A 24,783-nucleotide genomic window follows, 5' to 3' on the forward strand; every position below is an offset into this window, starting at 1 on the left:
CGATTCTTGACCCTTATCTTGTTGATCCTCGATAATCCACACACATTTGAAGTGACCTATCTTTCTTCTTCATGAACAGAATTGAGGCTCCGGCACGAGACTTGGAGTGCCTAATGAACCCGTTGGCTAACTTCTCATCAATATTCTTGTGTAGTTCAACTAGTTCATTAAGGGTTAGCCTGTAGATGGATCCAAAAGGTGGTTGAGTCCCCCTCATAGAGTTCTATAGCACAATCCTACAGTCTATGCTCGGGCAAGAGATCTGCATTCTTTTTTTCAAAGACATCTTGGAATTCTCGATACTAGGTTGGTAGCTCGATTGACTCATCCTTACTAGATTCTTGAGCTAGTATATGATATATCATGTAGATCGGTTCCTGCCTTCTATGTGCATAAAGGCTTTGCCTTCTAGATATACCGACTTTCCTTGATTATCATGACGTGTAATCTTTCACTTCACCTAATCAATTTTTGGGTTGCATTTCTTTAGCCAAGGCATCCCAAGGATGATTGGATTTGTGGAACTAGATATGACATTAAAGCATATAGGAGATTTGTGATCGCTAAGAGTCACCATGAGTGGTTGGGTTTCCTTGGCAATATCTCAAATGCTAGAGGCCTTCCATCCACAACTTCAACTGGTGCAAGATTGGTCTTTTGGAGCATTAGAATTTGATATCTATTCACAAAGCCATCATCAATGAAGCATGTAGAGGCCTTGGAGTCGACTAGGGCTTTGAGAGAAAAGGTCTTTCTCGGCAGGATCATCAGGACTATGACAAGGAAAGTTTCCATGGGTGTGGCTGAAATCAAGAGACCCTTTCTTATATCAAGGTCTAGTTGTACGGTCTCATTCACAACCGGACATCCTCGTTTTCTTGCTTGAGTGTGGTTACAGCAACTCTTGGGGTTCTTGTCCTCTTATTTTGGCAATTTAGGGAGATGTCACTAGGATTTCAACAATATAGGCATAGATCATTCTCTCTTTGTCTTTGCTTTTCTTAAGGAGTCAAGGCCAATAATTTGGTATTATCTATTTACATAGATTCGAGCTTGGTTTTTTCTCTAATTGGATCTTTGATTGGGGATGGGTTCTATTGGTAAGGCCTTTATTCTTCTCACTTTTCTTGCTTCCTCTTGAACAATCCATGATCACACTGGATGGCTTGCATGATATAATCATTGAGGGTTTTTGCCTCAACCATAGTGAGCATGAGGTCCTTGATATCATCTCAAAGACCCATCTGAATTGGCTGATTAAATACTCCTCATGCTAGGTGAGGTCACTGATTGATTGCCTAAATTCAGATGCATAAGGAAAGGCAGGGTGGTTACCTTGTTGTAGCTTCCGAACTTTTGTTTCTACTACTTGACCAATGTCTACATATCCAAATGTGGAAGTGAGCTCGCAAAAAAATGCCTCATAGTTATGAAGTACTTGCATATTCTTTTCCAAGGTTGGGGCACCATGATAAAGCTTGACCACAAAGCAAAGTCCCAATGAATCCCACCTTGGAGGCATCATCTGGATACCTATCAGGTTGCATGCGGATATAGAGCTTTACTTGTTGTATGAATCCTCTGAACTTCAAATGGTCACCATTGAACTTCTCTACCTGCAGATCTTGGGTTCTCTTGTTGGGGGTCAATAAACACATGGAATCATCTGATTGGTTCCTCTGTTATTCTGCAAGTCTCGAATTTGGTCTTGCATCTCTTGAAGTGCAAGGCCTAAATGTATAAGGTGTTGTATTTGAAGTTGCACTTGTTGTTCATTCAAGTCTCGAATTTGTTGTTGGAGGTTTTGAAGGGAGGCCATGACTCTTTCAAGGGTCGCCTCCATGGTACTCAATAGGGCTAGAAAGTAGTCTTCCCAAACTCTTATGGAAGCACTAGACTATACTCGAGAGACTAGACTAGATGCAAGATTTGTTACAAGAATTGTGATTACAAGATAATCCCACATAGGGGCATGAGGTACAATAATAACTTAACAAGATACGAAAAATCCCACAACCTGGGACCGTAGGTATAGACAATAGGACTTGATAGAATATGGAGGGTCCCACAACTCGGAACTATAGGTATAGATAAAAGATATCAAAATTACAAGATCTCCGTCAACAGGGATGAACAATATACAAGACAGTACTAGACAAGATCTTGTACTACGAGATTACAAGGTGACAAGACAACATGAGTATAATGGAAGACAAGACAAGACTAGAAACCATGACTAGACAAGAACTAAAACAGGAACTCTAAGTTGCTTACTTGGAAGTCTCGACTACTTGAGCTTCCAAGACTCGCATTGACAAGACTGAGGAGCTCTATGGCGAGCCACTCCTTTTATAGGTCTTCTAGAATGTTTCATGATGACATCATGGAGGGCGGCTAAAGATCTTCTAGAATGTTTCATGATGACATCATGGATGATGCAAGCGATGACATGGCATATCTTCTAGAGGATTCTATGATAACATGGCAAGGTGGATTTACATGGTTGGCTTGAGAATGTCCTGTTAAGGGTACGTTCCCATGGGGTGTGGATTTATATAGTATGAGCAAGAATTAGTCCGTACACTTAATCATGGCATGTCTATGAAGATGACTCATAGACTACTATAGAGGTTGTAAACTGTCATGCGGACATATATTTTTGAAACCTCACTTAACATGTAGATTAATTTTTAATCACACGATTAAGTAAATGTTGCACCTCTGACGTGTAACTAGAGTTAGAGTAAATTTACAAGCTCGGGACCCAAGGAAATCACGGGATGTCAAAGGCAAAACCTGCTAGTAGTTATGCCGCGTAGGTGCTTTGTGGTATCTGGTGCCAAATGTTGGCCTAGGTCATTCATTTGGCCATAAGTGTCAGTTGGTGACACTAGGGAAGTAGTGTTTAATGGTACCTAACGCCAATCTGATGGTAAAAGATGGCGAAGAGACACTTCGGAATAAAAGTTGCCTAGCCAATTTAATTATTGGCCTATCCGATTATTTTTCAGGGCACCAAAATAATTATTAGATTAATTTTCAGTATTTAAAGACAGAAAAAATTAATATTTAATTATGCATAATGCCGATAAAACCATTTGGGAAGGCTACCACTTATCAAAGGTGCCCATGCAAGACTAAAAAACTTCTTTAGAGACTCAAGAGAGGCATTTTTAGTGTATTCAACCTACAAGAGAGAGGGAGCAAATGCTGCTGGTCCGATTTGCAGCCATTGGAGGACCTTCTGAGGCAACCAAGAGCAAGAGAAGACTAGCAGGTGACAATATCTATAGGCCGTTGAGACAAGGCAACAATACTAAATGTCTGATTTTCTTCAGTTCTTTGCATCTACAAGCTGTTGTGACAAGGCAGCAGCAGTAAATGACAGATTTTCTTCAGTTCTTTGCGAAGAAAGTCCAAATTTTCTCTCTCCTCAGCATTCTCTCTCATCGCCCAGTCTTTCTATAGCTTGCTCTAAAGATTACAGCATTGAGATCACCAGATACTGAGAAATTTCAGATTTCTTTGCTATAAACCCTAATCTACAGCAGAAATTAGGGTTTAGTAAGAGCCCCGAGAAGCGTGCCAGAAATTGAAAGCTCTAAGCAATGATGATGCCTCTCAATATGAACATTCACATGGAAATGAAGGAAATGCAATGTTTGACCTTGAACAAGGATCAGACCATGGACAACAAGCTGAAAATGTTGTTGTTGGGCAAGTTGCACAGCCTCTTGGGCATAAGGAGGCTGATGACTAGCAAAGTGAAGAGGAATTTGATGACCAGTTCAAGAATCCGATGAGGACAACAATAAATCTCTTTGCTCAATTGGCAAAGAACCCTCAATTTACCCGATTTTCGAATGCTCCTAAGAAGGACACCAAAGGCAAGAACAAGACGACGTCCTCTACACCTTTCCGAGACAACAAGATGCATCGAAGATAATGCCAAACCCTTCATTTGAAGCTCCCAAAGATGCTAATGAAATAAAATAGTTGGTACCTGCGGGCCAAGGAATGCAAATGCACGAAGTGCCAATCCAATGGATTTTGGACAACCGGGCATGCATACTATGATGCGGTAGAGCATAGAAAACAGTAGGACATTGTGTTCAATGAATTACGTGACCATAGGCTAGTTATCAATGACAAGAAAAGTGAATCCTTCTTGCATGAAATCTACTTTCTGGGGCCTATTGTATTGGCTGATGGTATTCACATACACACAGCAAAGGTTGAGGTAATATGATCATGGCCACCTTTGAGAAATGTGCATGAGATCCGCAGCTTCTTGGTTTTATATTCTTACTACAGGAAGTATATACACGAGTTTGCTGAAATTGCATCTCCATTGCATGCCTTGCAGAAGAAGGATGTGCCATTTAGATGGACAACAGTGGAAATTTCAGCATGTGAAAAGTTGAAGGAAAATATGACTTCAGATCCTGTGCTTGTGTTGCCCGATCTAAGGAAGTCATTCATAGTTCAATGTGATGAATGTGGTAATAGCAATGGGGCTATTCTTATGAAAGACGGCCCAATTGTGGCTTATGAGAGACGAATCCTCCATGGTGCAAAAAAGAATTTGCAGGTCTATTAGAAAGAGCTCTTGGTTGTAATTCATAAACTGCCTATGTGGAAACATTATTTGTTGGGGGCTGATTTAACAGTACAGACAGACCATCAAACTTTGAGGTACTTTCTAACGCAGACAAAGTTGTCAGAGAAGCATATGAGATGGGCAAATTTTCTAACTATGTTTCATTTTTAGATTGTACATATGGATGGTAAAAAAGAATGTTGTGGCTGATGCATTGTCACGTAAGCCACAAATTTCAGCCATCAGCATGGTTCATCACACTGAATTGGATGCCATGAAAGAGCAATATGTTGTTGATTCAAACTTTGCTAATGTTTATGATTAGCTTTGCAATGGCCCAAGGCATGAACACTTTGTGCTAAGAGATGGATTTCTGATGATGCATGGACAACTATGTGTCACAAAGCAGTTAAGGCCTAGAGTTATCATTGAAAGTCATGCTCCTCCGTATGCAGGACATAGAGGTATTGATGCCACGATCAAGGCAGTGGAGCATTTCTTTTATTGGCCAGCTTTGAGGCATGATGTAGAACAATTTATTACAGCATGCATCGTATGCTAGAAGGTAAAGCATGATAGGGAAAAGCTGCTAGGTTTGTTGTAGTCCTTGCCTATTTCAAATAGGCCTTGGCAGAGCATTGCAATAGACTTTATTTTTTAGCTTCCTAAGACACCTACAAGGAATGATGGGATGTAGACTATCATTTGCAGCTTTAGCAAACAAGCCCATTTCATTCCGATGAGAAAGAAAATAAAGGCTGATCATATGGCACGATTGTTTTTGCAGAACATCTTTAAGTATCATGGTATGTCAAAGTCGATCATTAGTGATCAAGACCCCCGGATGACCAGTTTATTTTGGAAGGGGTTATTTGAGAATATGGGTACCACGCTGAAATTCTCATCGTCCTTCCATCCGTAGACAGATGGTCAGTCTAAGAAGCAAATTCCACAGTGTCAAATCTTTTGAGGTGCTATGTTTTAGACCACAAGACACAGTGGGATCAATATTTGGCCTTTGTTGAGTTTGCTTACAACAACACAGTGCATAGTTCTACGGCAGAGCTCCATTTGAGGTGGTTGAGGGTGGCAGGAAGATACCACCTATTCTGCAATCAAAGGATAAGATCTTTGAGACTGATCATTATGTAGAAAACTTGAATGTAATCTATGCAAAGATAAAATATGTACTTTTGAGATCGCAAGAAAACCAAAAGAGGGCAGCTCATTGCCACAGATGTGCTTTGCAATTTGTAGAGGGTGATTATATATTGTTGCATTTTGAAGAGGCGAGGCTAAAAAAGATGAAAGAAAGAGAAAGATTATATCCAAAGTTGAGTATGAGATACTATGGACCCTTCCAAGTGTTTGAGAAGATCAGCGATGTGGCATATCGACTGAAATTACCTTCACATTGGCGGATAAACAATGCCTTTCATGTCAGTTTGTTGAGGCCTTTTCATGGTGATATGCTAGAGGATGTCTGTGAAATTCACCCTACGGTTGAGGAGCTGGATGAGATTTCGCTACCCAAGCTGATTTTGGCACATAAGGAAATAAAAAGTCAAATGTAAAGTTTCCAAGTGATACTTGGTGAAATTTCAGAATTATTCACCGATGGATTCCAAATGGATGAAAGAGGATAACTTGGCAGACCATCCTCAATTGTTGCAGCTTTACCTAGATGCCTTTCAGTTAGAGCCGACTATAGTTTGGGATTCGTCAGGTTCAGTAGAGCAAGGGTCTGGAGTAATGCCTGATGCTCAACGGGAAGATAGTACTTCCACTCCTTCAATTATGAACAGCTCTCGTATGTAGTGGATCTTGGATTTATTTAGCATGCATCCAAGGTACTACGCTAACACTATGTTTGCCATGAGGTCACTAATTAGTATACCAGTCGCTGTGAGATATATGCAAATGAGTATCAATTTCACCTGGGCACTGAAACTATACTTTTGCATCAGCTTATGATCAATTTAGCATGAATTTTGCCTCAATTTTAAGACATAAATTATGATCAATTTCAGCTCAGTTTTTTATCAACTTGAAAACCGTTCATAGTCACTTTTGGGATCAGTTTTTGCATTGATTGTTGGTCAATTTTTGCGATGAGTTTGTGATCAATTTGGGGTCACATTTGCAACAGTTTGTGATCAGTTCTTAGATCAGTAACAAGTGATTAGTTTATGATCAAATTATGCTCGATTTTCAGCGGTTTACATCTAGTTCCAGGGACAACAACATATGTTATTATGCCATAAATGTTTTAACCATGGTTTATGCTTGGTTATGCTATGTTATGGTTTGGTTTTGCCATATGAGTAGAGCTCATGAGAAATAGACATATCACATGATAATCTCGCAATGTTTCTAAGATTCTTTGTGAGTCTTATGTTATGTTATGATTGGTTGGTAATTTTCAGCATGTCCTGGCATATGGGATGGTTGAGCAACAGTGCGCAATGTTGTGTTAACTATGATGCCTTGTGGAAATTCCAATCCACTATTTTTCTTTTGATGCATTTGGCAGTGCAATCAAGGACGATTGCAAGGATTTTAAGGGGGAGGGCTGTCATGAGGACATGTATTTTTGAAACCTCACTTAACATATAGATTAATTTTTAATCACATGGTTAAGTAAATGTTGCATATGTGAGATGTAACTAGGGTTAGAGTAAATTTACAAGCCCGAGACCCGAGGAAATCACGGAATGTCAAAGACAAAAGCTGCTATAAGTTATACCACATAGGTACTTCATGGTATCTAGTGCCACTTGTTGGTCTAGGTTATTCATTTGGCCATAAGTGTCAATTGGTGACACTAGGGCAGTGGCATTTAATGGTACCTAACGTCAATGAGATGGTCAGAGATGGCACATAGACAGTTAGGAATGAAAGTCGCCTAGCCAATTTAATTATTGGTCTATCTGATTATTTTTCAAGGCACCGAAATGTTTATTAAATTAATTTCAATGTTTAAAGACTAAAAATTAATATTTAATTATAGATAATGCTGGAAAAACCATTTGGCAAGACTGCCACTTCTCAAAAATGCCCATGCAAGATTGAAAAACGTCTTTGGAGGCTCAAGAGAGGTATTTTTAGTGTATTCAGCCTACAAGAGAGAGGGAGGAGATGCTCCTCATCTGATTTGCAGCCATTGGAAAACCTTCTGAGGCAGCCAAGGGCAAGAGAAGACCAACCAATAGCAGGTGACAGGATCTACAAGCTGTTGAGACAAGGCAACAGCAGTAAATGATTGATTTTCTTCAATTCTTTGCATCTACAAGTTATTGTAGCACAGCAGCAACAATAAATGACAGATTTTCATCAGTTCTTCACGAAGAAAGACTGAATTTTCTCTCTCCTCAGTATTCTCTCTCATCTCCAACCTTTCTATAGCCTTGCTCCGAAGATTATAGCATTGAGATCACCAGAGGCTGAGAAATTTAAGATTTCTTTGTTGTAAACCCTAATCTGCAGCAAAAATTAGGGTTTAGCAGGAGCCCCAGGAAGTATGCTAGAAATTGAAAGCTCCTAAACTTGGATTCAACAGGCTTGAAGCTTCTTTTAGCCTATTCAAGTGGAGGGACCATAAAATCAATAAATTTGGAGCATTTTTCATCTCCATCAAAGCGAGTAAAGGACAATTGATTGCCGAATCAAGGGGCAAATCAGATTGAAGACTTGCTGGTTATTTTGGACAGCAAGGGGAGTTGGAATACCGAAAGGGATTGGTAGAATCCCATTGTATATCAACTTCTTCTTCAATTAAGTTAAATATATATCGAAAGGGTCACCAGTTTTGGGGCCAACAAGGTGTCCAATGTCTAAGATTATATGGTCAAGTCTGCATTTCAGTTTTGTGAATTTATTAATTACTTAAAATAGTGCTTAATTAGGTTATTTACCACCCTATTCGAGGAGGAAGGCTAGTTACAGCAAACATTGAAATCCCATTCCACATGATCTAGGGTATCCATGCACTGTACAAGACTTTCAAGCATGGTCTCTAGTACCATTGGAGTGAAGCAAAGATGCCACGTATATTAGTCTCTATTATGCTTTATGCTTACAATATAATTCTAGTCTCTGAGTCACAAGAGTGTCTACAATAACATCTCCATATCCTCCATGACTTTCACATATAGCATAGATTGATGGTTGATCTTGGAATAACCAAGATCCTAATCTTCCACACATCACTCCCAATGAGAAGCTTATCAACCTTCACCCTTGGAGCAAACAACTGGATTTACAAATAAGCAACGACTCCCTGCCCGTCACGTCGCATGAGCTACCCCCGCCCCGACTGATTCGCCACACCACCATTGCCTAAGCAATCAAGCCCGCCATTGTGATTCGCCCCTGCCCTGTCCGTCGCCATCCGTCACTTGTCTCGTCACCTATCCCATCGCCCTTGTCTTCGCCATCAGTCACCTGTCCCATCGCCCCCCCTGCCTGCGCCTGACCTCCCCTCTGCCGAGGCCCGACCTCCCCCCCGCCCTACACCCGATCAACCCTCCCCCTGACGTGTGCCTACCCTGCACCCCACCCTGCTACCCCCTGTGCCTATTCACCCCCACCCTCACCCCTCCCCCCCCCCCAGGCTACCCCCACCTCCTCCACCTTGAGGCCCCTAGCCGGGCAGACACGCCACCTATTTCGAAAACAACTTCTTCCCTCCCCCCCCTCACAAATTGCTCCCTCCCCCTGCAACAACTCTCCCCTCCGGTAGCACACTAGTGTGATAGGTAGGTTCTCAGCAAGGACGCACAATGGAAACCCTTGGTCAGACATCGGTGCATTCTGCGAGTGCCCCCCAATCAAACACCTTGTGCATCATTCTCTCTGAGAAATAGCTCTTAGCCGTTCGTGCCACAGAGCTGGAGTTGAAAGAAACAACAATCTTTGGTCAAGTCATTGGACACTCCCCATCGAGGGCCCAGCTGCGGGATTGGCTCCATTCCACGCTACACATTGGCACAGCGCAGATTGCGGAGGCAGTCCTCATGGGCCAAGGGATCTTCATGGTTTGACTCACCTCAGCGGATGCAGCTCATGAGGTAGTGGAGAGCTCACCCTGTGCCTCCACAAAAGGGGTCATTTACATGGTTCCCTGGTATAGCAGCCTCACAGTGGAGACATTTGCGCTACATAACAGATCTCTCAGACATCCAATCACCTTACTTTTCCCCGGACTAGCGGTAGGGTACTGCTAGTTAGTGGAGAACTTTGGACAGCTCTTCCGCACATTTCTTCCTACCTCCTTCGTGGATGTAGTGACAACTGCAAAAGTCCCAAAGGTACGAGTGGCTGCAAAAGACACAGAGTATACCAAAGTTCCTAGAGATTGAGGCAGGAGATCACTCCTTTGGGTAGCAAGTCATTGTGACTAGGCAACCAAGACAGTACTTGCGTTGCCACGACTTTGGGCAAGCAGTAGATTGCATGCGTTTCTAAGCCAAGGTGGATCTGCCGACAAGCCCCCAGGTGAACGCTAACGGCTTCACACAGGTCTAGAGACGACAGAGAGAAACGGCGAGGGGAGCCGCAACCAACTCCTCAAACACGACCTTGGCAATGCAAGGAGCAGGAGGGTGAGCGACGCCCCCCCCCCTCCGGCAAAGCACTCCGCAGCCCTCCCCTACCCGCCCCACCCGACAGGACCACCCCCCTTACATCCACCACCATCCGCGCCAAAGACTACCTCACCTAAAATCCCACAACCCCCACATCCACCCCCCCAACCTCCCATGGATCCCCCACTAACCTTGGCCCACAACTCCCCCCCCTTCCAAGGCCACTAGCCCCCCTCCACACCCGCCACATACCTCCAACCACCCCACCATCCCTCGATCTTCTTCCCCCCCACCACCTCCCCTACCGAGCCCCCCCCTGATCCACACACGGTACACGTGATCCCCCCCCAAACCCAACCCCCTCCTCCCACAGGAGGTGATGAACCACACACGCCTACATCCTCCTCACACCAACAGTCTTGCCCTCCCCTCAGCCACCAGCTCATCTATCCCTGCCGCTCGTCACACCTTCCCGAGACAGTTACCACAGGAGTTCTTCCGCAATGCCCCGTGGTCCTACCTGAGAGTTGTGGAGCGCGGAGAGTTCCCACTATCTCTAGAGGTCGGGATCTTCATGGTTCGTAAGTCAAGGAGAGGCAAGGTCCATCTACTAGCACCACTGGATGGACCAAACTATGCCTTTTTCATCCAGTCCTCTCACTCAACGGATTGGACGATGACACAGATAGAGGAGGTGAAGAGTCAAGTGGTGGACCACATCTCCCAATGGATGAGAGAAGAAAAACTAGCACTGTTTGCACATCAGTGGCTAGGTTGCATGATGGACATTAGCTGGTGAGCCGGTGCCGAGGTCTCACACTTAAGCGTTATCTTTCGAGCCCCTCCACAATGGAGAACTCCGAAGGATATGATCAAGTGGCCCCTGGCACAAGCGGCTCGTTTCTACCAATGTAAAGAGTCATGACTCTCAGTATCGCTGATAGATGCATTCGTAGTATCACCTAGAGCATCTATCACACCTATGGCCGCATGAGGGCCACCATGGGGGACTAGAATTTGCTGTCCAGGCCTGCGGTAAAGCGCACTTGCATGCCCCATAGTTCTTCCTCCTCATCAACAGCTTCCACACCGAACAAATGCTTGTTCGGTCAGTCACAGGTTTTCCTATGAGCTTACACCTTGCATCCTAGAATACGAAGTCTCCACTATTGTGGGGCACGTGATTCCAAAAAGTTAATTATTCGGCAGGATTTAAATTCAGTGGTCCTTACGGAAAGGATAGACATCCTACTTCTGCAGGAGCACAAGCTCACCCTCACCCAAGCCCATCGGGTAGGGAAGGTTCTCCCACGCAAGTCACACACCTACTGGGAGTACGCCATCAGTGCCCACCACAAGATTGGAGGCATATGCACCTCTATTGGCCCGAGCCTTACCACCTGCATATGGGATCATGGGGCGATTGTGGCAGGGAGAGTTCTATGGGTCAGATTGGATATTGGGGACTCCTACCTCGGAGTCCTCAATGTCTATGCCCCCATTGAGGTCAGGGCACATAGCATGTTCTTTTTTTTTTCTACAAATAAAGAGTCGCTAATTATATTACTTTAGGAAAAAACCCCTTTGAGAATACAAGGAAGTGCTCATACTCAACAAACTAGCTAGAGCTGTTGCAGAGTCGCAAATATATCAAATGTACAAGCCTCTCAAGGCGGTCTACAAGGGATGGGGGCAACAAGCCATGGAGAGGGGATGTAACGCCATTTGGGGCTGCCTGCCTGCATCTCGAAAAACAGGTCCTGACCGCCCCAAGTGCACAAGAAGTGACAACGAAGCTCTTGACAAGCCTTAGACTCGCCCTGCACCTAATCCCATCGTCCGCGAAGAGAGTGGATGATAGAGGTCTAGAGCTTTGCTAAGGTCGCATGTGGTAAAAGTCTCTCCGCCAAAAACCTCTTGACACCGCGCCTTCCAGATATGCCATCCAGTAAGACTCCCTATGATCTCCTATACTCCAGGAGCCTCCGTGTCTTCTTGGCGACTGCATTGGCTACCCATAGCCACTCCACTGGATCCCACTCCAACTCATCAAGTGGTCTGCCCTCCCAGATCCAAAGGCACCACTCCTTGAACTCCTCCCAAAAGACAAAAATGTCCAACGACCATGTCTTCCCCTAAAGGCCAATCACTCGAATCCTCCTCCATGAAAGTACAGCAATCCCCTCATCCTACTGCCCCCTGTCAAGAGCCAGACGCCCCCCCTCTTGCACGGTGAAGAAAGTCCCAAGTGGAGCACCGCCCACTCTAGCAGCCACTTGGAGGGGGATGCCTGCTGATAAAAACCTAGCGGCCCATACCTCCCCGGGCTCTATCGGCTCTCGTATCAAAGGAGCAAGCCACTCCTAAGATATTGTTACATCTATTTCCCTTCTCCTCAGCTCCACTCTTCTCTGGAAGCCTAATACTCGCTGCATCACCTCCTCGTCCACCATCCTATAAACCTCCTGACATGTCCTAATGGATGAGCAGTGCCGGCCTCCCACCCAGCCCATTGGATATGGGGGCACTCACCAATCTGTGCCCCATCCTGATCTGACCTGGGGGTTCCAGATCACCCACTAATGGTCTATCTCCTCGTTGTAGCTTGGGATTCTCTGAATTAGGGCCTTACAAAAGCCGTGCCACACGTGGAGAAAGCTGCAGAGAAAAGGTGATCTGTGGGGGAGGGGAGGTGATCTAGGCTGACGTGAAGATCCATCTCAAGGACGGCCTCCACTCACCACCAAGCCTTGGTCTACAATCCTAAAGACCCTCCTGCAATAGGACCTTCCAAGTCTACCCTCCTAGTGCAAGGCCACAAGGAACTAGCTTGCCCAAGAGAGCCATACTCTGATACTCTGGTTGAAACCAACCTTCCTTCCATGGATGGGTGGTAAATCCCTGATTACAACTAATTGCAACAGTAAACAGTTAATACAAATCTGAAACTACAAAATTACCTATTGATCTTGGACAATACACACCCGATTGGCCCCAAAATTGAAACCCCTTTCAATATTTCTTTAGCTTTATTGAAGAAGAAGTTGATTTACAATGGGATTCTCCCAATCCCTTTCGGTATTCCAACTCCCCTGGCTATGATCAATCACCAGCCAGTCTTTAATCCGATTTGCCCCTTGATTTGGGCAATCAATTGACCTTCACCCGCTTTGATGCAGATGGAAAATGCCCCAGATTCAATTATTTGCTGGTCCCTCCACTTGAATAGGCTAAAAACAGCTTCAACCCTGTTGAATCCAAGTTTTGGAACTGCCAATTTTTGGCACACTTCCCAAGGCTTCTATAAACTCTAATTTTTGCTATAGATTAGGGTTTCAAGCAAAGATATCCGAAATTTCTCAGCCTCCAGGGGTCTAAGTGCTGAGATCTTTGGAGCAAGGCTGAGAAATGGCTGGGAGATGAGAGGGAAATTGAAGACAGATAAAAATTCAGAGTTTTGTCGTGAAGAATGACTGAAATCAGCCAAGTGCAACTGTTGCCCTGCCACAGCAGCATGTAGATGCAAAGAACTGAAGAAAATCAGTCATTTACTGCTGCTGCCTTCCCTCAACAGCCTGTAGATGCTGTCTCCTACTGTTGATTAGTCTTCTTTTTCCCTTGGCTGTCTCAGAAGGTCCTCCAATGGCTGCAAATTAGACCAACAGCCTCTCCTCCCTCTCTCTTGTAGGCTGAATTTATAGAAATGCCTCTCTGGAGCCTCTAAAGAAGTTTTTGAAACTTGCATGGGCATTTTTCACAAGTAGTAGCCTTCCCAAATGCTTTTTCCAGCATTTTCAATAATTAAATATTAATTTTCAGCCTAAAATACTGAAAAATTAATCTAACAATTATTTCAATGCCCTTAAAAAATAATCTGAGTGGCCAATAATTAAATTGGCTAGGCAACCTGCTTTCCTGAGTGTCTCTGTCCCATCTTTGACCATCAGATTGGCATTAGGTACCATTAAACGTCACTTCTCTAGTGTCACCAACGGATATTTATGGCCAAATGGATAACCTAGGCCAACAATTGGCACCAAATACCACCAAGTACCTGTGCGGCATAACTTATAGCAACTTTTGCCTTTGACATCCCGTGATTTCTTCGGGTCTCCGACTCATTAATTTACTTTAACCCCAGTTACACCTCACATGTGCATCAGTTACTTAATCATGTGATTAAAAATTAATCCACATGTTAAGTAAGGTTTTAAAAATACATGTCCTCATGAGAGCCCTCCCCCTTCAAATCCTTGCAATCGTCCTCAATTGCACTGCCAAATGCATCAAAAGCAAAGTAGTACATTGGAATTTCCATAGGGCATCATAGTCAATACAACATTACGCACTGTTGTTCAACCATCCCATATGCCCAACATATACTGAAAATTACTAACCGACATAACATACCATAAGACTCACAAAGAATCTAAAAAACATTGCCAAATTATCATGTGACATGTCCATTCCTCATGCGCTCAACTCATCTGGCAAAGCCAAACCATAGTATAGTGAAAACCAAGCATAAACCATGGCTAAAACATCAACGGCATCATAACATATGCCATTGTCCATGGAACTAGATGTAAACCATTGAAAACTAAGCATATTTTGATTATAAACTGATCACCTGCAAACTTGAGAACTGATCATAAACTGCTGCAAATGTGACCTCAAACTGATAAGAAACTCGTTGCAAAAACTGACCAGCAATCAGTGCAAAAACTAATGCACAACTGACCTAAAAAGTGACCATAAATGGTTCTCAAGCTAATCAAAAACTGAGTTGAAACTAATCAGAATTTTTGTCTCAAAATTGAGGCAAAATTTATGCTAAATTGATCATAAGCTGATACAAAAGTATAGTTCCAGGGCTCGGGTGAAACTCATACTCATCTGCATACATCTCCTTGTGACTAGTACACTAAGTAGTGATCTCATGGCAAACACACTGTCAGCGCAGTACTTTGGAAGCATGCTAAATACATCCTAAATCTATTACATACAAGAGTTGTTTATAACTGGAGGAGGAGAAGTGCTACCTCCCTTGAGCATCAAGCAATACTCTAGACCCTTGCTCTGTTGAACCTGACTGAGCCCGAACTAAAGTTGGCTCTAACTGAAAGGCATCTAGATAAAGCTCCAACAACTGAGGATGGTCTGCCAAGTCATCCTCTTCCATCCATTGGTGAATAATTCTGAAATTTCACCAAGTATCTCTTGGAAACTTTACCTTTGACCTTTCTTTCCTTATGTGCCAAAATCTGCTCAGGTACGAAAATCTCATCTAGCTCCTCAATCTCAGGCTGAATTTCAGCAAACATATCCTCTGGCACATCACCATGAAAAGGCCTCAACAAACTTACGTGAAAGGCATTATGTATCCGCCAATGTGGAGGTAATTTCAGTTGATATGCCACATTGTTGATCTTCTCCAACACCTAGAAGGGCCCACAGTATCTCATACTCAACTTCGGATACAACCTTTCTCTTCCTTTCATCTTTTTAAGCCTTGCCTTTCCAAAACACAGCAATACATAATCACCCTCTGTAAAATGCAAAGCACATTTGTGGCGATCAACTGCCCTCTTTTGCTTTTCTTCTGATCTCTGAAGTGCATATTTTATCTTTGTATAGGCTACATTCAAGTTTTCCACATAACGATCAACCTCAAAGATCTTATCCTTAGTTTACAGAATAGGTGGTACATTCTTGCCACCCTCAACCACCTCAAATGGAGCTTTGCCCATAGAACTATGCACTATATTATTGTAAGCAAACTCAACCAAGGGCAAATACTGCTCCCACTGTGTCTTGTGGTCTAAAATATAGCACCTCAAAAGACCTAACACTGTGAAATTTGCTTGCTCAGACTAACCATCTGTCTCTGAATGGAAGGATGATGCCCCCAACAAATAATGTTTTCACGTAGACAGTGCATGAATTACAGCCAAGAGCTCTTTCTCATAGACCTGCAAATTCTTTTCTGTACCGTGGAGAATTCGGCTCTCATAAGCCACAACTCGACCGTCTTGCATAAGAATAGCCCCCATACTATTACCACATGCATCACATTGAACTATGAATGACATCCTTAGATCGGGCAACACAAGCACAGGATCTGAAGTCATCTTTTCCTTCAACTTTTCAAATGCTGAAATTTCCACTACTGTCCATCTAAATGGCACATCCTTCTTCTACAAGGCATGCAATGGAGATGCAATTTCAGCAAATCCGCATACATACTTTCTATAGTAAGAACATAAACCCAAGAAGCTACGGATCTCATGCACATTCCTCAAAGGTGGCCATGATCCTATTGCTTCAACCTTTGTAGGGTCCATGCGAATACCATCAGCCGATACAATATGCCCCAAAAAGTGGATTTCATGCAAGAAGAATTCACTTTTCTTGCCATTCATAACCAGCCTATGGTCACGCAATTCACTGAACACAATATCCAAGTGTTTTCTATACTCTGCCTCGTTCTTTGAATAGACAATCATGTTATCAATAAAAGTACCCACAAATCCTCTATGTGGCCTAAAGATAAGATCCATCATCCGATTAAAAGTGGCAGGAGCATTCATAAGTCCAAAAGGAATAACAAGAAACTCATACAATCCAAAAGATGTCCTAAAAGCTGTCTTCGCCACATCTTCCGGTCTAATGCGTATCTGATAATACCCACTTTTTAAATCTATTTGGCTAAATATAACTGCCCCTTGCAATCTATCCATAACTTCATCGATCCGAGGAATCGGAAAGCGATTCTTTATTGTGATCTTATTCAGAGCACGATAATCAATGCACATACGCCATGAACCATTCTTTTTCTATACCAAAAGCACTGGAGAACAAAAAGAAGATGAGCTGGGCTGAATCAACTCTTTTTCTAATAGCTCATTTACCTGAGTCATAATCTCCTCCTGTTGGGCTAAACTGACTCTGTAAGGTGGCTTATTACGTGGGCTACTTCCAAGGATAAGATCTATGTCATGATCTTCTGGCCTTTCAGACGATAGCTGCCCTGGAAGTGACTGAGAGAAGCAATCAGCATACATTTTCAGAAATGGCATGCGATCCTTCCCTAACTTAGACATGTTCCCAACATTCTCCCTATCATCTTTATCCTTAGTAAAAACCAAGTACGTTGAAAGATGGTTTTTTATTACTTTAGAAATGGCAGTGCAGATACAACAGGGACAAATTCACCTTTCAACTTTACATCAAGTGTGAGTACTTTCCCTTATGCTGAATAGTGATCTTTTTTGCATGAGAATCAATTGCTGCATGCATACGGTGACACCACAGCATACCAAGCAATACATCACAACCCTCAAGTGGAACAATGAAAAACTGTTCACTGTCCACATATCCTTGTATGTGCAACTGAAGCTTTCCAATGAGCGGTGGGACAGGCTCTGCATGGCCTTTACATGCCATTCCAACTTTTCCCATGGGTCCCATCTCATCCTCTCTGATGCCTAGACAAGCAGCCATGTCAATAGAGATAAAGTTGACTCGTGCACCATTATCAAAGAAAATCAATGCATGTTGATCCCTAATTTTGCCCCATGCTCTGCACAACTCAGTAGCATCATCATTGGGCTGATCACTAACAACATTGGGCACCAATCCGACTAAAATCTCCCTGATTTTTTGATTTTCCAGCTTGCTACCTATTGGGACAGTCCCTTGCAATGTAACCCTCCTGTTCACAAATAAAACAATTATTTGCAGCCATCAATTCCCTACGTTGTGTCAATCTTTTCGAGCCCTTTCTTTGTTGTTTTGGCCTCTTTTCAAGCTGATATTCAGATCTGCCCCTTTTCTCAGCCTTAAACAACCTTTTATTCAGCTTCTCCCCACTCTCTAGGAAGTCTAAATCCTTCCCACACAGCAAAGCATCGGGTGTAGCAGTAGTCTCTATAAGCTGAGACATGATAGACACGGTGGATTTAATACAAAAATCCCTGATTCCTTTGGGCAGCCCACAAACATATTTTTCCACTTGCTCATAAAGGGGTACGGGGCGATAAGAAGTAATAGGCAATAATGCATCCCAAAACTTCTTATTATATTGCTCAAAATTCTTATATTACTTAGCATCCAGCTTATTCCAAGCTGTCATGATGTCCACCTCAAAGGTACTTGTCAACCAATTCGATGCAAACATTTGGTTGAATTGTACCCACATTGACAGTGCTCTACCTTGCATCAAAAGAGTGGACCACCACTGTAATGCATTCCCTTTGAAAGTGGCTGCCTTTCGAAACTTTGAGAGGAGATGCTAGTGGAAAAGAAGACTGATGTGCACAATAACCATGGCTAAAAGCATGTGAGGCGACATGCATAAATATGCCTTCTCGAACCAGTGTGACCTTCAAAGCTGTGAGTGCTGTCATTTGCATTCCTGTGGGACCTTGAACTCAAAATATACCTTCCAAGACCGCGATCTGCAGACCATAGGTGTGTGGTGGTCTTGGTTTGATTGTCACTCTACAAGAAGACTAGCACACTATTTTTACACATTTTGGTAGCGTACAGAACTGTGGATTTACTGCAAGCAAGTACAGTTCACACAAGCAGCCTAGGAAATAGGCGCTCAATCTGAGATCCGCAAGCCTACAACGTGTGCGTGCGTGCGTGCGTGCGTGCGTGCGTGTGTGTGCGTGCGTGCACGTGCGCGCGTGTGTGTGAATTAAGTACCTTGGCATCAAGCGGTCTCCTCATTAACCTTGCCTTGATTTCTATATTCCTTTAAATTCTTTTCTCATGTGACTTTTGTGCTTCCTCAAAAAAGAAATGCATGATGGTGTACAGTCACCCTGCATCCTGTAATCTTGTATCTTTTTCATAATTAATATAATTACCTATTACGGAAAAAGAAAGAATTTGTTCTATGTACTCTTTGCAACCTGTGGGCAACAGCTCAAGGCATACAGGCGGAACTCTTGGGCAAGTCAGCAGCAAAACATGCCACGTGACTCCACCACATCTGCAAGTCACAATTACATCAGACTAGATCATGTTGCACACTGGTTAGATTAGTAACAAGGGTAGGTTATGTCTGTAGCAGATAAAGTCACCACATCAAAGAAAACTCTTTTGTCACTGTGTTTGAGCTCAATATAGCTTTCATGGATCACGTGGTTAAAGCTGTTGAGCCAAGTTCAAAGGTAGAAGATGAAATGGTCCCATGCACTCAAGAGATGGTTGAGGAAATGGCTCCATGCCGTGATACATAGCCTGCTATGAAATGCAGCAAACATGATGCAAATGCTTTCATGATGATTGCTGAGAATTTCATCCCTTCTCAGTCTTTGCCACGTTGGCATGTGCAAACAGCTAATAACTCTGATGATTCCCAAGACTTGGATTGGGACCATTTGCTAGAATTTGCTAACTCCCATTGTCAAGCGCCCAGGATTCTTTCCATACATATGTATGTAGAAAGGATAAATCTTTCGACGTGCCGAATGCGACTATCATGGATCCTTCTAGCTCAAAGCAGCCCACATCATTGCGATCGCAGGTTGAGCGTTCTTGAGATCCACCTGCCCGCCTAGCTTTGATCAACAAGGTAAGGTGATCACCCCATGGAATTGTAGATATCCCTGCTCAAGTTCAAAAAATGAGACTAGGCCCTCTTCCTCCACGTTTAGCTCTCAAGGATAGAATACTTCTGCGGTACTAGCTGATTTTTTGAGGATGTTGTACTTGAAAAGTTGGGTGAAAAAGTCAAATGAGGCAAGATCAGCCTCGAATATGATTTTCATCAATGGAAAAAGACAATCAGGTCAGTGAGCCGCATAGGGTGTGAATGGAAAAGCCCATCTAAGAATGCATTACATACACGGGAACTTCAAAAGGAAAAAGCATCCATAGAGGCTCAAGTGGAGCCCTTGAAGGAGATATGAGCAAAATATGGATGCATAATATTATGTGATGGATGGTCAAGAAATGTATACAATATTTCGGTGTCTTTGTGCAAAGGCACCATGTTCATTAATGCCATCGATACCTTTGTCTCAGGTCTTGTCATCACAAGAGCTTTCATTTGGGAGAACATGCAACAAGTCATCATGGACATAGGAGTCCAAAATGTGGTGCACGTGGTAACAAATACTAAAAGCAATTGTATACGTATGGGACATATGCTTGAGGAAAAGATTCCTAGCATAGTATGGACTCTGTGCATCCCGTTGTCAAAAGATGGCTTACCAGCGACACAGTAGGGTTTGCAGGGAGGAACACGGCATGAACTCGGCAAACATGGAGAAGAGAAGAGAAGAGAGAAGAAACTCTGATGAATGGAATGATGAAGTTTCGAATCATGGAGTGAATGTGACACAAGGGACCAAGGGTGCCGTAGCACAAGGAAGATGATGAAGACAGCCACAAACCACGAACCGCAATGTCCTCCTGAAGGGATGTGAGGGTAGTGGAGAGGTTGGAGAGAAGAGGTGACGGACTGAATGAATCAGCCGTGAGAAATGAATGAGAGAGTGGCCTATAAATAGGCACACTTGGTCTAGGATGACGCCCCTTTTTGGGGCTGCAAACCCTAAACGCAAAACGCAAAAATGCAAAAACGCAAACTGCAGGTGAAGGGTGAAGGGTTTCTCAACATCCACTCACAGGCCCAAAAAGGGGAACAAGAGAAGAGTGAGGTGAAGATGCAATGCTTATACAGCAGGTGCTACTTGGACAATGTCCCTCGTGGGAAAATTGTTCACTTGCCCAAGCGCCCTAGTACAAAGATGATGAAAACATGCAATGCATAGGAGGAATGTCAGACTTTGTGTGGTGCTGAGAACCATAAGGATATGCCCGTACTCAATCTCGGGAGGTGGCTCCATGCTGACCAAGTGACCAAGGTAAGAAGAAGAGCAGGAAGAAGATGTAGAGGATCCCAAAGATCCAAGATTTCCACCGGAAAGGGAACCTGCAGTAAAGAGCAGTAGACAAAGTGAACTGGAGAACCCGAAACTCAACCTCGGGAAAGAAGCCACTAGCTCCGTGCATCCATGCTAGAAGGAAAACGAAGGCCTCATCACCAAGTCGCGGCTGAACCTCTGAGGTCCCGATCTAGGTGGTACCTGAAGATCTTGGGTATCAATAGAAGAGATGACTGTTCAAAGACAGCCACCCCAAGAAAGTAGAGGATGGGTGAAGAACTTCATGCGGGGTAGGTTCCCCCTTTGAGGTGGAAGATGGAGGGGCCCCCGCTAAAGTCGAAGAAGTAGATGCCCCCTCTAAGGGCAAATAAGTAATATCCCCCTTTGAAGAAGATAGAGAATCCAAAAACTCATGGATCACGAACTCCAAAATATCTTATGACGAAGAAAGTGCCGCCAATTGTGCTGAAGAAGGTGTCTGGGGTGCCGAAGAGCTCCCAGAGGTAGCCTCTCGACCCTGAGTAGGCAAGGTTGAAAGGTGATGCTCAAACTGAGCAATAAGGGGACAATAATCGTTGTATCTCAGTGGAGCAGACTGGGTAGCCTTAGAAGGGGAAGGAGTCCAACAGCCACTGTCTCTCAAAGAAGCAGACTCATGAGGAGACAATATCAAACAATCACTGTCTCTCGGTGGAGCGGATTGTAGAGCCGTAGGTCGTGGAAGTCACTCTACATGAATATAAGTGGGAGAAGACTGCCGCTGGCATTGCGACGATCTCCAAGAGTTCGTAGCGCCAATGGACCCTCCATGTGCTCGAGAGGACTTAGTGCGCATCGGATGCCTCTTATTGCCTTGAGCATAGTACTCTGATAGCCGATGCAGAGCGATCTCTGTGGCCCAGAAAGGAGAGGTGGCACAAGCAGTGCCTAGTGGAAGACGCATGTACTTCGAAGGGGTGGGGAGCAAAGTTCGAAGTCGGCAAGCATCGGTGGTGTGTCCGGTGATGCCACAGTAGGAGCACCTAGTAGTCTGGTCATCTGTTGGTAAAGAAGCCATGGATACCAGTGTGCCTTGCTGAAGAAGGAAGAGATCAGCCACCATGAAACACGAACTGCAATGTCCACCTCAAGGGGTGTGAGAGCAATGTGAAGCACGAACCACAATGTGCCTCAAGGGGTGGGAGGGTAGTGGAATGGCTGGAAGTGAGCTGCCAGTGGGAGGAGAATGTGACCAGCGGCGGTAAGAGACTGCAACCAGTAAAAAAAACGCAAGTGAGAAGAGAGAAAGACTAAAAATGCAGGCAACAAGACTGTGATGACGTGGCAGACTATACGGCAGCAAGTCTGCACAGGAACAGCAATCGCATGGCTGGAATCAGCTCCAAACTGCGTGAAGAGGGCTGGAAATCAAGCGCCAACTGATGGAGACAGCAATGGACAACTTCAACTGAGATGTGATCCGCGAACGGGGTGTGGGCAGTAAGCTAAAACACCTGAAATCTACAAAAACGAGATTTTGATGCAACACAAGAAGAAGAGAAGTGGATGTCGAACCCCCCACCGGTCTTGGCCTTCACTGGAGTGGAGGATCTTCGCTTCTAGGTGAGTAGATCCAGCTCTGATACCATGTCAAAAGATGACGTACCAGCGAGATAGTAGGGTTTGCGGGAAGGAACACAGAGTAAACTTGGCAAATATGGAGAAGAGAAGAGAAGAGAGAAGAAACTCTGATGAATGGAATGATGAAGTTCCGAATCATGGAGTGAATGTGATACAAGGGACCAAGGGTGCCGTAGCATAAGGAAGATTATGAAGATAGCTATGAACCACGAACCGCAATGTCCTCCTAAAGGGGTGTGAGGGTACTGGAGAGACTGGAGAGAAGAGGTGACGGACTAAATGAATCATCCGTGAGGAATGAATGAGAGAGTGGTCTATAAATAGGCACAATTAGTCTAGGATGGTGCTCCTTTTTGGGGCTGCAAATCCTAAACGCAAAACGCAAAAACGCAAGCCACAGGTGAAGGGTGAAGGGTTTCTCAACACCCATTGCCTTGATTTGCTTAGTGAAGATGTTGGACAAATATCTTGGATGGATGAAATTTTCAAAACAATAACAAGCAACGTAAGATTTATGAAGAAGACGTCATCTGTCACAAGTATGTTTCAAGCCAATAGTACACTTGAGCTATTGAAGCCCTTTACCACTAGATTTTCTTATATATTTATTGTATGAAAGAGGTTGATATGGGCCCATCCAAATTTGATACAAATCATTATATGCTAGGAGTGGCTCACGAAGAGTATGAGAGAGTCTCCAAAAGCTCTTGCTTTTAGGTGCAATATTTTAAATGAGAGTTAGTAAGTTGAGACAGAGGCATTGGTGACAAGTCTCACTTCTATTTACACTATATTGTGCATCACTAATGTGGAGGGGAGTACTTTGGGCCTTCTTTATTATTATATAGATAAAATTAGTGAGACCTTACTTTGCAATAGCTTTTTGTTTCAAGACAAGTAAGTTATTGTTTACATTTTACATCTATAAATATTTAGTGTTAACAACTCATTAATGAGTGTTCTAACTTCTAAGTTTCTAACTTATATTAACTTATATTATATATAATCCATTATCATTTACTCTCAAGGATTGATGAGATTTGTGTAGTGTGAAATACACGATGAAATTGGTTTCATAAATCAATCCATGTTGTTGTGCATATCTTGTATCTCCTTTGGTATAGTAAGAAGCAGTACACTAGCAAGGAATTGGAAAAGAGCTTCACGGAATACACGAGACGCCTCACTGGGAATGATCTAGATATGATGAGGAGAGTAGAGGATGATTTGCTGGCATTTCGCAATTATTCACTTCATCTTGGTTGATCCACAGCTAGGCTTCAAGAGAAAGCACTTCAACTTGTCTCTTGGTATAAAAAATCTAGCAATTGTGCTCCTACTTTGGTATGAGACTAGTGACTTTTATGTTTTGAATCTTGATAATCTAATGCATTATGCAACCAAGATAACAAGTTCTATGATCTATTGCCTACTTAAATGTTGATTTTGTGGATTGCCTATTAGTAATTACCTAATCTCAATCTCTTAAATTTAAACAGAAATACATTGTCATTCATGTTCTCTCATAAGATTGTAGTTTAGGGCCTGTTGAGTGGAACTGGAGCACAAAGACCCTCTTCCACATCAAAAAGAGGAGCAAGCTCACAACTACTGAGTTGAAGCATTTAGTGTTTTTCCATTACAATTTCAAGCTTCTTGAGAGGACTGCTCTGTCTCCTGAGGCTTCACAAGTCAATAGGTAATGAATAGTATTATGTATATTTAACTTTTTAACCTTGATACTTATAATTGCTTGAAAGTTAAATTGTAAATTATGATATGAATGAACATAAAACGTATTGAATCTTCTGTCATATCTTTGTCTTATTCACCTTTACACGTGAATGTCAACAAGATTGATATGGAGAAGATGTGTGACATCTCGGAGATACCATAGGAGGAGCAAGATATCTACTCCACACTCTATGAGGAGCTATCGGCACCGGTGCATAAGACTCATGCACAGAGGAGGCCTAGAGTCACTAGAGCAAGGGCCACATGTGGTCGTGCATCACAAAAATAGTCAGAGCTAGAGTTTGAGACTCAAGCTGAGACTGAGAAGTTAGTAGTACCC

The 24,783-nt window shown here is 43.3% G+C and overlaps 1 protein-coding gene across 8 annotated transcripts in view; it reads right to left on the reverse strand.

Annotated features, from left to right (window-relative positions):
* The window catches only part of LOC148012356 (Metallopeptidase M24 family protein), a 192,094-nt gene that overhangs the window by 53,037 nt on the left and 114,274 nt on the right, over positions 1-24,783 (reverse strand). The gene's annotated exons all lie outside the window — the stretch shown is intronic.

This window comes from Lygodium microphyllum, chromosome 27, assembly GCF_053477565.2.
Source record: "Lygodium microphyllum isolate KBCC chromosome 27, Lygodium_microphyllum_v1.1.10, whole genome shotgun sequence".
Taxonomy (NCBI): domain Eukaryota; kingdom Viridiplantae; phylum Streptophyta; class Polypodiopsida; order Schizaeales; family Lygodiaceae; genus Lygodium; species Lygodium microphyllum.